Here is a 17,731-nt window from a genome sequence, read left to right as displayed (position 1 = left end):
GAACGTCCGGAACGTTTGACAGTTGCCATCAGGTATATCATTCTCCGCTGGCGTCATTTTTCAGGCAGGTGGTCGTCAGCATCAAGTCACAATCCGGTTTGGTGAACTCACCAAAAAACAAAGAAAAACCAAACCACCTCTATGCCCTTGATTTCATCCTCCCGTACAGTAAAGACATAAGCGGCATAAGAAGGTGATCAGCAAGAACAAGCACCGGTTCCGCTGGATGGATTTATTCAAGCCAAAAGTTATACAGAATCAACACTTCAATCATGTTGCTTCGCAAACGCATCCTGCACGCGATAAACGCCAAGTGAGAAGAGCAAGTGCCTTCGTTCACCTTCAACATGTGTCCCGCAGTCCCGGCGCGTATTTACATACAACCCGTACGTCGTATCCGTTTCATCGCGTCCAAAAAGGCACGATAGACCGTACGGGTTCACCTACGCTACGCGCTGGCAAAACCTTAGCCACCCGGTGGAAAAGGTCGAAGCGAGGATGCAGACGCGCGGGATAAATTTCCATCGGAACGGCGCCTGAATGCATGCTAACCAGCGGAGCGTATTTAGCATCGCTCACCCCCTTTTGTAGGGGGGGGCTAGGAATGAGAACCCCACCATCCTCGATGGTGGAGTGGCGTTCCGTTTATTTCTGCAAAGCGCAGCGAAAACCCGAGGCGAGGAAAGCGTACATCGAAACGGATGAATAAATAAAACTCGAACCAGGAGACAAAAGCGAGCGGCTGACAGGCGGCGATACAATTTGCCCTAAGTGAATTATTGATGCCGTACCATCTGAAGTTCGTAAACATGTCGGAGGCGAGGTCACCGCCGCATCTGCATCCCATGCACGACCGGCGAACGGCGTCAACGGGACACCGGTGACGTGGCCGGACCCAAAAACCTCAACCCCGAAGCTCCACGAAACCGGTCATCCATCAAATGGACCCGTTTGACAGTTATTGAAATCATTTTGCACAAATCAACATCTCTCCCGCTCTCCCGGTTTCTGGCTTTGTCAGGCCCGTCGATTTTCCGAAGGACGGTTTGGGAACCATCGTTCGCTTCATTTGACAAATCATGTGCCATCATGCTGCCATCGTCTCCCAAACTGACCGGCACGAGGAGCGCTGTGGTTGGCTTTCGCTTGGGCAAAGAGTAAAAAGCTGGAGCCCCCACAAATCAATCATCCGCAGGCTCACAGGTACATCTGGTGTTCCTGGAAGTGCTCTGCCAGCTCGTCACCGCGCGTCACTGCCTCGTAAGCCACACGCCACCTGGCGAAGTTCTCACAATCTTTCGCTTTCTCGCACGCCGCTCCGTACAGTGCTCAAGTACTCAACCCGACCGTAAACTCGACCGTCGTGCATGTTGCGCGTCGGATCGATGGTTGAACCGAGGCCGGAATCAAAACAGGCCATTTTTTGGTGGCACGTGTGCGAAGGTTTTTCGGCAAACCCTTTACCAGACCTGCCACTACTTTCCGGTGCTCGAAAAACCCTCCCTTACCACGGAGAGCACGCTGTCAGTAAGTTTTAGCATGGGAAGCACTGTTTTGTGTATGGTGAATATGTAGTTTTCTTTTTGTTAAAGCTCCACACCCAACCGCAAACAACCCGAGCATCTCGTGGCATGGAAAGAGGGCTCATAATTGGTGGCGGTGGGCTTTGCTGGTCGGTGCAGGGCTTTTTTTACGACCGTGTGTAATCGATAAATCGATCCGACTGAGTAGCTTAGTAACATCTCCGAGATTGTCAGGATAGCCTCTGCCAGCCCGCAGGGCATCGGAGCCATTTCCAACATGTCTCTCTCTCTCTCTCTCTCTCTCTCACTCACTCTCCGTTCCGTTCGACCACTTGTTTGCGATTATCGCCGTTGGAAAGTCAGGTTCCATCCCCACACACAACCCCTATTTCCTCTTGCCCAATAAAAGCACATCCGGGGCAATTAGGGACAGAATGTCGTGGAATGCCTCTGGAACCCCGGGGATGGCGAGTCGTGCCTACGGAACCTGCTGGGTCGAATGTCCGCCGGTGGGTTGTTTTTGCTTGCTTGTTTTTTTGTTTTACTTTCTGTCCCATCGGTTCACCTGACTGAGCGAGAGAGAGAGAGAGAGAATGAGTGTGTGTGCCGTGCCCTTAACCGATTAGATCGAGCCCTTGCTTGCTCTTGAGATTTTATCGGTCCATCGAGCTTGGGTAAGGTTTATTCTTCCCTCGTAATATATTTTTTTTTTGCTCTGCTTTGCACTTCAATGTCGGGATTCTTTTCTGCTTCCTTGACCAGAGGGAGGTGGAAATGTGGCGTGGGGTGGGGGAATTTCACAACGCCACTTTCATTGCCACCCGTCCCAGCCGGCACGTCCGGTTTCCGGTGTGTACACCACGCGGCCAATAAAAGAAATGGTGCAATAAATGCCCCAGCCCGGACCAAAACCCCACGAGCGTCGGATTTCAGAACGCGCGAAATTTCGGTTGTCCCCTCCCGTTTCCTTCTTCTTTTTTTTTTTGCTCTCCATTCCAAGCCCGCCTTCCTCCCCCTCTTCGCTCCCGTAAACCCAGCCCCATGTCGACATTCCGCTCACGTGCTGCAACGTCCGTTTACCTTCCTCCAGAAGAGAAGCGTAATGCGAGGTTCGGGTGGCTGAGCCGAGGGTTCGAAAGCATTCGACACGCGGCCACAAAATGCTCGCTAATGTCGGTATTATTAATCCTATTTCCTTTACCGCGGAGGGCATTAATCATTATCAAATCCGATGGAGAAACCACGGACGGTGGAAGGATAATGCTCGATGGGGTGGTTTTTTTTTTTTAATTTTTCCTTTCGCTCGTTCGAATGGAAAGTCTCATTTTAATCCAGCCTCCCTAGAGCAGGCAATCCGCACGGATTTTCGGCGGGAAACCATCGCTATCCCTAACCCAATAAGTAGCGCCCTCTATGTGTATAGCCGTCAAAGCTGGCTGTTAGTGGTGTGGGTTAATTCGCATCTATTTCGCTCTCCAACGGAAGTGTTACGCTGTTTTTCGCTAATAGCCACACCGTTTACAGTACCAGCTTGAGGGCTCGCGTCAATCGATCAGCCCCATTTTGTAGCACTTTTATTGCGCCCGTTTCCAGCGGTCAAGTGGCCGCCAGTCGGAAACTAAAAAAGGTTGTCGGAAATGTAGCAAAAATTACCGTGGCATATTTATTCGCCGTCAAGTACGGCATCCAAATCGACCGTCGCACGAGCGGAAAAGCGACCAATTCGAGCGGCCATAACAATCAGCGTACATTTACAGCTGGTAGCTCACGGTAAATCGACATCGATCAGCAATCGCATTCGCAGGTTAGTCCCCACGCCGGTTGCGACCTCGTAATGCTGCCAGCAAGGACCGTAAGCGCTCCAAAGCACCCCAAAACGTCCGGCAACTCGCCAGCTTCCGGTGGCCAAACTCGCGCCGGCTTTGCCCTTTTGTACCTCGTAAAACTCCACCCGTTGATGATGATTAGTTTCCATTTGAATAAAAATTTACTAGACTATAAAAGCATCAAAACGGAAGATTGATGACTTCGCTCGTGGTGGGGATTGTTCTTGGGCAAAGGAAAAAGAAAAGATTGGGTGTCTATCCTCCCAAGCGACCGCTTCGGTCAATCGAACATTTATGACGCCGGAAAAGCGCACCATCGGCATCAAGCTCCGGTTGGTTGGACTGTTTCCGTGGGTTGGCGTCCGATTTTGGGACGCCAAATCAAATCACCCACGGCACGGCATTCGCTTCCTTTCGGCGTGCGGTCGGTCCGGTGGGCGAGTTTACTGATATGTCTCAACGATTTTTCTTTTACGACATTGCTGGCAGTAAAGGGCGCGTTTTGTTTCATTTTTTTTGTTTGTATGTTGCGTACATTTTCTTGTGCGCTTAGCTTTCGTCCGGCAAGGCGCACCACCAAAAAAAAGGGGTTTTGCGGTAAAATATGCTCGAGCGGTTGGCTGTAATCCATCACATGGCAAAGGTCGGCTGTTAACATGCATGAATTAGCCTTCTAGAGCTTGGCTTGGTTGCTGCGCGAGTGAGCGGTTTTGATGGTCCCGGTTGGTGGTTGGCAGTAAAAACCCCAATATCTCCATTCAACACGGGTGGCTACATTTTGTGGCAAAAGCTATTCCAATCAGCGCGCTGCCAATGCGTTTCACCCCGGGCCCGGGTTGGTTGTGCGGTGGTTTAAAAACAATTATCGGGAAAACCGTTTGTTGGAGCGAATTCCGCGGCTAATAAAGCAAGCTTGAGTTGGTGGTTTTTGCTTTTTATTTTGCTCGCCAAACCGCTCACTCTGGACGCTGGAATAAACAAAAAGGGCTGGCAAACCGAGTTCATTTCGGTGATTAGATGGGGAAATTTTTTGAGGTTTTTTTTTTTTGGATTTTTTTTTTCATTTTCGCGAAAAACTTTTCTCCGCTCAAGTGTGCGCTCAACCGAGCCAAAAATTTTGTGGAGCGTTGCGAACACGATCGGCAGGTTGTGAGTGATGATTTACATACCTGCGGCTGTGCCACATCCTGTAGAGATGAGCTTTAATAAAGGAAATTTTATACAACCACGCCGGGCCATATTTTATCGAACATGAATTATGAAGACATTCTATCGCTACGGCCTCGAGGCGTCGATGAATATAAGAAGCTAACGAACCATTCGAGTATGCTCCTCACCAAAAAAAGGGAAGCGAATCAATCCATTAACCATTTTCACCACGGTGCGTGTTTTAACAAACTTCAACCCCAAGACAACCTCAAACAGCTACGCACAAAGTCTTCTCACGTTAGCGCAACTCCACCTCTAGAGTTGTTTGTGCGACAAATAAAATACATAACTCACATCGATTTTTTTTCCAATATCGACCACCGGCGTGCAATAAATATAAATAGATTTATCTGTGGTCTAACTTTTTCCGAACCGCCTCGGTACGATAGCGAACACAAACCGAACCGCACCTCGGGCATTCCTAGACGTCCTGTACCGTAGGTTCCAAACTTTCGTGGCGTTATCCGCAAGGATGGTTTCGGGACTGGCAGTCCCGGGGAAAGATAATGTTTCATTGGGAGGCATCAAATTAATAAGCCTCACTTAGGCGGGCAATCAAACCCGGGCATCCCCGGGACGTTACTGAGCGCAAACTCGCACAACTCCAATTAGACCGAACCGGGCGATCTCAGCAGGGCGATGCGAGCAAACTTTTCAACACCGTTTATAACCGCACGGTTGTGGTGTGTCTGCTCCATAATTGAATCTCACAATCATCGCATAGCCAGATTAATCTGGTTGCGTATCGAGCCACTCCGTATCGGGGAGCCGCCTATCTAGTTTATCGAGGGCTGTTGAAGCCGACCGCAAGCAGCAGGTTCCGTCGGGTAAGGAGATTAACCTGGGATAAGAGGCTCTAGACACGAGGCACCAAAGGCGCAATCGAGTCATCAATTAGGCACCGATAAGGTGGAATGTGTAATCTGCGGGGCTAAAGGGCTCTTCAATTATTTTTTTGCCGCTTGTAAATTGCCTTGCCATCAAACGGTACCTGTACGGGAATGCCGGGGAAGTGGCAATTCTGGAGCAATATCGAGTTTCAAGTAGTGTCGTCACGATTACGAGTCAAACATTCATGATCAAGATGATTTCAAACAATAGAGTACATGTCCTAGATGCGCATGCATTAAGAACTAAGGATTGAAAAACACAATTTCTCATAATGTAGCGCAAATTCTTCATGCTCAGGTCGAGTATAAATCTTGGATGTTCAAACTGAACTGCTTAAATGATGCTCTTGCATAGTTAAGTTCCTTCCATGAGGAGTAGGTTTAAATTAAAAATTCCACTCGTTACCTGGAAGGGAATTTGTAACTCTCGAGAATTTTAGGGATACATTGACAATTGGCTCAGAACGATTGATTCAATATCCTTTGGAGTACGTCCTGCAGGAAAGCTTGGACCTGGAAACTGGTACTCTACTCAAGGATACTTGAAACGATGCCGTTGGATCCGATTGAAAAAAAACACTACAACTGAAGCAGTCAATAGTGCCCCAAACTTTTCCGAAGCCTGGAGACCCGGGTCGATGGAGTCGAGTACTCCAAATTTGTCCAATTCCAATAATAGGCAGTACATCATTCCCAGGTCAGATGCCCAGTAGTACTGCATTTCTCGGTTGATTGCTGCCTTGATTTGATTGATGGCACTGCCTGTAAATCGTACCTTGACGAATGGAGAACGTTCACACATCACCTTCTCCTCGTCCCTCCAGGTTGTTTCCACTGATGCCTTCGCCACCCAACAATACTCAGCTTTTACCCTCATCGGATCGTGCGCCTCCACTCGGCAAGGTGAATCTAGCTGTACTCCGCGAGCTGAAGCGCGCCAATAGATCCCCCAGGGCTGTGATATTCCCAATTCTGATGCCGTATGCCGGCCGGATGCACTCACTGCACATGAGCTGCGAGACCGAGGGTGAAGACTATCAGACACGCACGTCATTCGCACGTGCCGAAAGTTCCGCTGGGAATTGAAATGATTGGCCGACAGCGAGGGTCGATTGGCATCGACATCCTCGAATTCTGCGTAATTTGGACTCTTTGTAAGGCACCCGGGCAGGTACACTTATACGTTCACACATTCACACATACACACACACACACGCACTACTGGGAGGGTTCGCGGATTGATTGATGCACCATCGTACGGTGTGTAAAAGTACACAAGTCCACTTGGGACTGATCACTGATCTTGCGGATTCTACAAGGTCCTAAACTTCCAAGGTTCGTACACGTATGCCTCTTGTTCAGACATTTAAACACTCGCTCTCTAATGGAATATTACGAGCTTCTTCTAGATTGCATAGCATCCCACGAAGACACCGTCTACAGTGAGAAATTAAAAATTCGCCTCAGAGGAGCGAACAGATGCCTTGGAGCAGCCTCCACGAAATAGAGGATGTAGAAGAGCGATGTCGATGTTCCTACCAACGACAACAAAAACAAGCGCTTCGTGTTGAACTCACACGTACACAAACACACACACACACGCGCGTTCTCTGGCTACAGATCGCACGCTAATGACTGAAGTCGAACTGTCTTTCGCGAGCGTCGGAAGTCGACTGACTGGCGCAAAACTTCGTGCCGCTCGAGCGCTCCTGGAACAGCACACCGTAGCTCGCGTGCCGGAACCCAACCGTACCGTGCGAACCACCAGAGCACTGTGTTGGTTGTGCCGACACACTGGCAAACTGCTCCGGCATGCCGGGTCCCGGTTCTGGTGGCGCATGCGCTGGCTTGGAAACCCGAAACCCCAAGCCACGCTGCCGAAACTTTGTTTGGCGCGAGAATGCCAACCAGCGCCGGGCTGTTGCAGGGAGCTACAGGATGGCAGGATCCCGCAACGGTGTCTCAGACTCCTCTGGACCGCCCGGGGGGATAAAAGGCAAGACGACCACGCGCACGCTGCACAACAGCGCGAAAAGGCTCGTCGGCCATAGACATCAAGGTCTCTCGTGTTACCTCCACAGATGTGGACCAAACAAACGAACCAAAAAAATAAAGGATGTTCCAAAAAACAACCAGCCATTCCAGGATCTGCAAGATATCTTGCAGTATACGGCACGTGCAGGCGTTCAATCGTGCATTCCGATATTAGCAGGAGAAGCCGCAAAATTGCGACCACCAGAAGTATGTTGCAATTCTATTTCGCCGTTTGCTCCTGGTACAGATTCGCCCTCTTCGGTCCAACATCGACGACCGTGCAGTGGGTTGCAATCGGGTTGGCCATTTGCTGATGGTAACCATTTGTTGCTCTCCTTTACTCTGCCTTTATGGGGGTTTCTAAGCCAACCAGACACATAATCCCGATAGGGTTGGGCAGGTTGAGTGTTTTTTTTTCATTATTTTTTACATCCAGCGAGCAGACCATAGAGTTCCCCAGCGACTTGGTATCTTGCTCCACTGCTGAGTCAGCCTCATTGCCAATAGCCGACATATGGGCTGCTGGATCGGTGTTCGGGATAAGAATTCCCTGACCACTACACCACACTGTTGCTTGCCGGGAATGGAACGTCCCATCTCTTGCGCTGGAAACGACCCGGGAGGTTCTCAGAGTCCCAATGTCTAATAGACCCCATTCAGGCACTGACCCAGGAGCACTCCCTAATCTCTATCCCTGTTGCGAGCGGTGCAACAAAGCCGCCTACTCTTCGCTTCCATTCCACCGTTGCAAGGGAAACCCAACACAGCGGGGACAATTATACAAAAGCATACTAATTCCTGGGCTGGTCAATCAAACCAACAAAGCGAACTGCTAACTGGCCCCGGCGTTGCTCCGTTCGATGACGCTCGTTCGCCATGCAGTTGTCCATGGTAACCCGTGTGCAGCACCTTTTATGTTCCGAATCAATTCGGGGGTTTTTCTTTTCTTTTCTTTTGCTCCACATCGCACGGCACCGACGTACGGCACGGCGCGGTTTTTCCTATCACACTCGGGGATTCGTACGAGATCAGGCAAAATAGCTCAGGGTGGGCGTGAAAGGCGGCATCACACACACACACACACACATGTTCCTATAACAAAAAAAAGAAAAAAAAAAAAAAGAGAAGGAAGAAGCCAAACCAATTGCTTTCTGGCCGCCAACCCAAGCGGATGCGGCACCGAAATGGTCGTCCTGATGGCGCTCGAATTCCAAACGGAGAAGGCGCTGGTTGTGGAGCTGGAAGGTGAGGGGGAAGGAAAATTGATTCTCCCTCCCAAAGCCCTTTTTCCGCTCGGGGGTTTTCCCCAACGATTCGAGTGCTGTAAAACCACTCGCTCGAACTCCGAGGGACGTTGGACGTCAGGAAAGAGTTGTTCTTTCATTTGCCATTTGTGTATAGGTGCATATGTGTGCGTGCGCGTGTGTGTGTGTGTCGAATTCCTCGTTTTGTCTTTCTATTGCTGTTTCTTTGCTTCTTGGTCGTTTTTTTTTCTGGTGTTATTTCCACCCCTTTTCCCGATGGGAGACCAGTTAGTTTTCTCCCACCGCTCGAGGTTGAGCGCAGAGCAGAGGGTGGGTTTTTCTCGCTATCGAACCCATTCACCGTACCGGTTCGTTGTCAATTTGCCAAATGCTGAACGATTCCTTCGTGTTCTCGGCATCCCCACCCACCCCGGGGTGCTCACTCGTACCCGCGTGTGCCAGGATTATGTTCCCATCCCACCGCAGCACCGAACAGCGCGCTGATATCGAGCCGTGCCAGATTTGCCTTCTCTCACCCGTCGAGCAACCAACCCGGCACCGGAAACCGGACGACCCAACCCGGATGTGTATGGTAAATGGTTCGCCACCGTTGCATCGGGGCTCGTTCCCTCGGCACGATAAAGCACCACCAATAAAGGACGTGCCGCTTTCGGGAGCTACTGTGGACTGGGATGCGACGGGGACACAAATCGCATCCCAGTGCATTAAATGGGTGGCACACACACACACACACACAGGTGCATCCGTCGACGAGCGATCCTGGTTCGCGGTTTGGCAATCGAGGATTAAAACCTGGACAGTCGTGGGTGAACACCTTCTCTACAGGCTGGGGAGGTTTTGCTGGGCAGCACAAAGAAACCGCACGCGAGCAGCGCTTATCTTACACCGGCACCGGATGCCACCTGCTCCTGCCACGCGGGCAGGCGAACAATTACTACCGACAGAGGGCAGCACCGGTGCGTGCTTCCGGTTTTGTTGGGCCACAAAACGAGCCGCACGAAGGCACGCGCAACAATTGGGGACCGTGTGCGAAATGAAGCGTCGTGTGTCGTGCGTGAAACGAAAAGTTTGCGCGCACGTGTGCGCTCCGTTGACAGCTGTCAAATGTGGTTAGGGATAGGGGAGAAAAATGGAGCACAAAAAGGGGCGTTCTAGAAGCGCTTATCTCTAGTGGTGGTTTGAGTCACCTAACCATCGGTGTCAATAATCGGGATCGTTTGGTAGCACGAACGGTTTTTGGTGAAGGTGTGATGACCTCAACCGACCTGCAGGCTCCCAAACACCTGTCCATACCCGTATGCTAGAGTGACCCTTTCAGCGAGCAGAACTCCAACGTCACCGAACGCTCCCTATTTTCCTCACGCGAAAGGGCGAGTTTGAGAAAAGAACCTCACCTTTTAGAGCCTGGCAATCGGTCGGGGCGCCTCGAAATCCACGGAGTGTTGACCCAATTCCAGCATTGGGGATCGAAAGGTCCCCTCTTCCTGCCTCCACCCCTCCCGCATGCCTAAAAACCCTAGACCGCGGTCAGGTACGGAATCGGAGCCGGTGCAAAACGTCAAGATACCGATCGGGCTGTACATTAGGTGTCGATAATGGCGGTATCGGTGCTACAATGGCTGACCAGTTGACACGGAAGTGAGACCACACAGGCGCGCGGGGGGGGGGAGAGAGGGGGTGGTATTGATTGGGGAATGGGGTGGAGTAGGGCGAGTACGTCACATCGAGCACAGTGGTAGAAGCGAACGCGGTAAAAAAAACACTCGATTCAACAAACGTCATCCCCGGCTTTAGGCGCCATTACCATCTATTTTTTTTTGTTCGTTCGCTTATGCATCCATGTGTGTCCGTGTGTGTGTGTGTGTGTTTAAGCGGCATTTTCCACCGAACAAGCCTCGGGAAACCCTCCTTCCTACCCCTCCCTCCTCCCCCGGTTAGTCCCATGAGCCCATGTGGAAGGGCCAGTAGGAAAGGGTGTGAAGAAGGGTGGTGAGGGAGGTGCGAAGAGAGGGGAGCGAGATGGGAGAAGGGGGGGGGGGAGGGAAAGGGCGCGCAAATGGAACGTGAAAGTTTTTCAATTTCCCTTGATAGGAAAATAATATCCACATAACCAACCGAAAAACCCTTCCCCATTGTTCCCCCCCCCCCCACCCTCTTTCTTCTATTCTTCTCTCTCTCTCTCTCTCTCTCACTTCTTATCCCACCCCCCCCCCCCTTTCTACCCCCCTCGCCGCCAACTCCGGCTGTGGTGCGTCTGACGATACGTTTTTGCAACGCTTTCGATTGATGACCACACCCTGGCAGGCCTGCCGAGCCCTTGCCCCCTGCTCTTCCTCCTCCTCCTCCTCCTCCTCTCCTGTCCCTTTTACCGTCACCCTGTCTCACCCCGAACGTCTGCTATTTCACACGGTTCGAAATAACCGTTCCGGCCTCGGGGAACCGGACTTTTCCACGGTTTTCCACAATTCAATTCAGTCTCATCGAGAGGGTTGGCTATTGGTGGTGGACGGATGAGGGGGTGAGGGGGGGGGGGGTTGAAAAAGAGGGAATATAGGGGGGGGTAGGGAAGAAGCTGAGGTCGTATTTCAAACAAATCGCAAACCGCCTCTATCGCAGCCAATAAAAGTCTTTTTAAAATCTTTCATCGGCGTGCCTCGCACTCTGGGGAATGGGCGGTAGAAGCGGGCAGGGGAAGGGGGTTGGGGGGGTGGTGTCCCAGGGCAGAAGGGGTTGTCAAAGTTGGCGTGAAAAATGTCAAAAATAGCCACGAAGGAAATAAAAGAAGGATGGGCACACGCCGTTTAAAAAAAAAACTCGCAGCTCCCAGCTAGACTATTGCCACACAAACACACGCACGCACAAACGAATACACGCTCAATAGTCGTTCCCTTTGCCTTTCCCTATTCCGTCCCCCACGTGCAGGCTGATTGGCCAAACCTTAGGGTGAAGGAATGTGCGGCGAATCGACCAACCAGAAGTACAACCGGCAGAGAGGCTCTGTTTGCGCTTTCGCTCGAGTAATATGATGCGGAGGTCAAACGAGCTGCCGGCAGAAGACGTCACGGAAAAATCAAACATGCGGTTTTGCAAAAAGGCTCCCCCGGAAGGGCCTTCAGCTCCCCCCCCCCCTTCGCCCCTTCCCCCCTTCCCCCTTCCTCCACCAACCGCAGTCCTGTGCATGAGTGTAATTTCGAAAGTTAGTCCTCCGACCACTCGATGATCGAAACAGGGCCGGCCATTTTGCTGGCAAAAAGGGGCTGATTAAACTTTTGCTGGTAAGCCAATTGTGCCTGCCTTGCCTTGCCCACCGGGGGCCAACCCTAGACCTGACGGTGCCTGTATTGATTGCACTCCGCCGAGGGAAAACGCCGGAAGGTAGGCAACCCGCTAGTCGGAATCGGCCGGATCGGCTGCAATAGTCGGTTGTGTAAACTAATAAGCTGGCAAATTTACTGCCCTTCTCGTTAAGGAGGTGAGCCCTGGTCTGGGGTCGCGAAATGCTGCACAACTACCTAGCTTTCGCTCACCTTGCGCGGTGTTTCGCTGTTGGATGAGGACTTTTTGCGCGAGTGTACCGTTCTTTGTTGCGAAGATGGATTGAGCAGTGGGCTTGATTTAAATGGCACTAGCATTGAGGCTGTTTGCTTAATTTATGTAGTAAAAAGTGTGCGGGTATTTATGGCGTACCATCGGAAATGTAATTCGCCTAGGTAGAGATGCAGGACTGGATGTTAGACGACTGAGGTTTTCGTATGTCCTGGCCAACATTTACTTTTGTTTGGATTTGCAGTTTGTTTTGCTCCATTATACTCTCCAGCTCTTTGAAACTCTGTTTTTTTTAAATAAGTAAATTTACATTCGATATATTTTCTGAGAACTTTTTTCAGAGTTGAACAGAATAGGGAGTCAACTTTTGATGTGGAAAATATCTCCGAATTTTGGTCTTTATATATTTTCAATGCTATGCATTTATGGATTGTGCTCGTATATATTTACTATATCAACATCTAAAATTAAATCATTTGAGGAGGCTCGATAGCCGAAGCACTAGCGTGCGGCACAAACACACGATAGTATCGGATTCGAATCTCGATTGAGTCACTCCCGTACGCAGGACTTACGCGGAATTCCAAGTCAGAGAAGAAAGCATTTATTTGCATAGCAAGGTAGGCCTTGACTGACCTAACCGTACAGGTTGTCGTGTCATTTAAAAGAAGGAGAAGAATATCTAAACCATTTATTGGCATTAAAAAAATTCATCTGTGCCAGAAAAATATATTAACATACTTCAGCATTGCACATTTATAGTTGTGACTTTTTACAGCTGTTATAAGTTTTTTTAACCTAAGCTACTTCTTTATATAGCTGAAGTATATTTTTTTATTGTATCCTATCTCAAATACGGATATAATATAATTTCCAAAATAAAAACCCGTTTGACGTTAAATAATGGCATTTATTGGTGTTGTATTCTATTTAAAAAGTCCTTTTTGAAACTGGCTATACTCTTTAACTGACGTCTATAATCGACTAAAGGCTTTAATATTGGCTTTTTCCCAGGAATACTTGTTACATTATCATTCGTGGTGGTTTTATCGCAGGCCATTGTTGTACCCTAGATGGCTGCTGCTACTCATTCTTTGCTACTTTCGAGCCCTTACCACTCCTATTGTAATTGTGTGGTTGCTTTTATTAAAACAGCATAATAATAATCGTGTTGCTCTTGTTGCTGACGACGATAGATTGGCGATCGGGTAGACCTTGGGTGGTTTCTTTACTTCGAGCATTATAATCCCGAACCGAACAATCCCCGATCAGGCGTTTCACCCAACGTGCGGCGGACAGGTCCCACTCAAGGAAAATCCCCCTATCCTTCTTAGTACGAGCCCTCCCGGGATTCCGGGTTTTACCTTTTGATACTCCCTCACGTTCTCCGATATATTTTGCGATACTTTGAAGGCCGTGATTCTTCGCCTTCTCAACCCAGATGCCCCTGGATTGTACGGCTGTACACCGGTGTTGTTGCTTTCCCGGCCTTGTTTTCCATTCATACGCTAACATGCAACATTAACAAACGACAAGAACCCGTACACGCTGATAGATCGGTCTCGGTATGGTGGCGAGGGACGATTTAAAGGATTAAGGCTGCTTTTGTTTGCTTGCGATTGTACTGATGCTTTCTTTGTGGCCACAAGATAACGGGGAAGATAAGTTCGGTCAAAAAAATGCCACCGGCAGTACCTTGGGGCCACTATAATGATGTCGCAGGGAAAGACATTGGGCCGGTTTCGCTCGCCGAGGCAGCACTTCCTCAAAAAACCATTCATCTCAATAGCTCAAGAGTGTACGAGGTGTTTCTGTTTTCGCATCGAGCGACCGTTTTCGTGGAATTGATTGGGAAACTTTTCGTAATTTTAGCTGTGGTTTATATTTTTTCCGCGAAGATACTTTCATAAACAAGAATTTTAATATGCTACCGTTATTAATCTATTTGCTTCCTACTATTGACAAAATTTATTCATGTTTCCCGACTTTTAGGGGGGTTATTTAACAAGGTGAAGCAAATCAATTTCCTTGACAATCAAACATTAGTTTAGTTTGAAATCGAAAATAAAATCATTATTTCAATAAGTAGAACGAAAATAAGGGGTATTTTAAATGAATAAAAATATCAAATTACCAAAATATAGTCAATTAATATAGTCAATAACGCAAGAATATAAACACATAAGTTCTACACTCTTAGACATTCTTCTACATTCGTAAGCGCGTTAAATTTCTAACAAGAGATAGATTTAATTCTCTGTTATCGAATATTTCATTTCTATTCATTCATCACTACTTCGCTAAGTTTGAATCCAATGATAATCGGATAGTATCTGGCAATTAACTAAAATACGCAAGAAACACACCTTCAACGCCACAGAAACCTTCCAAATCCGCAACCCACCAACGTCACTTAGCGTCGTCACCTCCATTCCGTTGGAATTAGAAATGTGCTACGCTTTCGTCGTCAAACCCAAAGAAGGGACAGCTTCAGTGCCAGCAGAAGACCCGCGCCTTTGAGCGAAATGCTAACCATAATTGATTTTCGGCAGCGATTCAACCGAGAACCTCAGAATTTCGCTACCGACCCACCACCACCGAGGCACGTTACTTCAGTCTCATTTAGTCCCGCCACAGGTTCGTCGTCCTTGCCAATCGAACGGCATTGAAAAGTTTCACCGATCCTTGTTAAGCTGATTAAAATTCTTCCAATCCCACGAGCGCAGGCCACCGGACTCACTCCACCTGCCAACAAGCGGTCGACGCTTTCCAGCAGGCTGGGCGCGCATTAAACCGGTCGTGTGCGGAAAATTGACAAATTACCTCCTCACGGGCGACATTCGTCAAGCTCTGGTGTGGCAGGCGGATCCTGATGCACGCTTTTTTTTCCCACCCAGTAGTAGTTAATTTATTTGATTCCTCGCGCAAACGTGTGGCGAAAAGCGCGTGCCAATGATTTTGCTGATTTTCCCGCCAGAGATGACGCACAACGGCAGCGTGGTGAGGTAAAAACACAAAAAGAAAAACGTGGCAGTGGAGGCGCAAAAAAATGAAAGTCATTAACTGGCCCATGCCGGTTCTGGATCGTCCGATTGAAGGATATGATTCTGCGAACGCGCCCTTCAAGCCTAAATATCTGCGAATCGCTTCCTGCCATTGCGTACAAGGACCGCTGGACCCATAGCCGAGACAAAAAAGGCCAAAACGCAATTTTAACTCGAGTGGAAGTGGTGTTTTATTTTATTTTTTCATTTCATTGTAGATTTTTGTTTTTATTCCACCCAACAAACGAAACATTGTGGATGATTCAGTACAAACCAAACGCACGCCGGAGCTGCCGTTGCGTAGGGTGAGAACAGAAAAAGAGAGAGTCACGGCAGGTTTTCATCGCTAGAATGAATGTTTGAGCTCGGAATGATATTTGCGTTGAATGTATGCTTCAGGTATCGGGTTAAAAAGGACGAAACGTCGCTAGGACTACGGTACGCTCATTATGCGTGTGAGAAGAAACTAGCTGGTCCACTTCTACCGACCTTTTTCTTGCGAAAAACCTTTTCCGACGATTAAATATTTCATGCAGTTTCCATTGCGTACCGGGAAAAGTGCCCACCCCACAGCACACGGCGGGCAATTGATTGGAAATTAATGCTCGCTCCATGACTGGATTGTTTTCGGGCGGAACAGGGAATAAGTTTTGGGATCGGGTGGGGTGGTTCTTTCGTACGTTTCGTCTTTTTTTTTGTGGGGTTTCTTGTGGCTTTCTTCCGAGACTGATAAAATTAGATACCGCCCGAAGGTGGCATGAGTTGCTCACGATGAAATATTGGAGGCTCACACCCAAATGGTCCTCCGGGAATAAGCAGATACAGTAAGCAAAAAGGGGAAGAGAAACAACATTTTGCAGCGAGTTTGGGCGAACCCATCGGTGGAAGTTCATTTTGTGGGCTAAGTTTTATGACGTACAATAAATCATTGCATCCCTCGGAGAAATCACTATCGGTGGTGCTGAAAGCACTTAAAACTGCTGACCAAAAGGTGATCCGCTTTTGCTCGAGAGCCAGCGAAGTAGAGCGAAAGCTATTTTTTCCTCATTTTGGATACAAAGTTGTGCCGGTGCTCGAACAAAATTGATATTATTGTTCGAGTTTCGTTTGACTCTGGTTTTTGAACATTTAGATTTGTCTTAACTCGTGCAGGCAACCGTCAATTCAAATTTTCCAACGGCCGTTTTGTGACATCTGTTATTGAGAGTTTGCGCAGCAAGCGATGCTACAAATGTTGCCGTATGTGGTGTAAAAAATGGGTTGTTGCTGTATGTGAACTCGTTAAAGCGTGCGGTAAAGCCACTGTCTATTATCTATAATAGTTTTAAGAGCCACCTTCAAATAAAAGATTATGCACGCTTTATCAAAGTTCGATGTATCAACAACAGTGAAACCTAGCTTTTATTTTTCATACGCAAATTCTCCATGAATTTGAATATTCAATTTTTTAAGTTCATGTAAAACACGTTTGTGGTATTTAAATTAAGACATATAGCCCTCTACTGTCACGCTTCGCAGTGAAGTATGCCGTATTTCATTTGTTACAGATGTTTGCCTTTATTGTTCATACGAATGTCACTGCAGTTCTTTTATTAATTTTACGCCCTAGAACGCGACCGACCTTGCCAATCCATAGTTTACAACATTGTTTTGCTCAGCTACTGCTCCATTTTCTTCATAGTCTTAATCTTCCACGTGTTCACCGCAGTTTCGCAAACTGCAATCACTCCTTTATGCTATGATTTCTTTCAATGTTCAGTAATAAGCAAGTACTCAAAAACACCATCCTCTGAATTTTAGTTGCTTTTATTTCCTTTTTTTGTGAAAACTAGAGGCCGCACAATAGACAATTTATGGCCTCTTTTATGTTTTATGCTAGACATATCCGCTGCATACATTATTCGATTCAAAAGAATTGTTACTTTAACTTTATTCACGGTTATTCATTTCATTAAGAGTGCCTTACTACCAGAAAACTTGAGTTGTTTTAAGGCTTTATTTTTAGTGTTTCAAAAGCGAAACATTGTAACATTGAACTCGTCATGAATCTTAATTTGCGCACAATTGCAATAAAATTTTAGTTATCTGCGTAAGGGTTATTTAGAAGGGCTATTGTGGAAAATAAGGATACCATTAAATTTACTCTTTAATGGTAGATATTTGCAAGTTAATCTACTGAAAACATTATATAAAACATAGTCAGATTTTCCATAGTTCAACTACTCTCCTAGCAAGGGATCAATATATTATCTTATCTTACTTTATCATGTTCTACTTATGTATACTTTTTAAAAATTTAGTAAAGCTTTCAAATATGACCATTATTCCAGACTTGCATTGCATAACAGCTAGTGTTAAAGTAGAAATATCATATTGGTTACTTCAAATTTTAAT

This window comes from Anopheles nili, chromosome X (genome assembly GCF_943737925.1).
Source record: "Anopheles nili chromosome X, idAnoNiliSN_F5_01, whole genome shotgun sequence".
Taxonomy (NCBI): domain Eukaryota; kingdom Metazoa; phylum Arthropoda; class Insecta; order Diptera; family Culicidae; genus Anopheles; species Anopheles nili.
Note: the sequence above shows the minus strand (reverse complement) of the source record.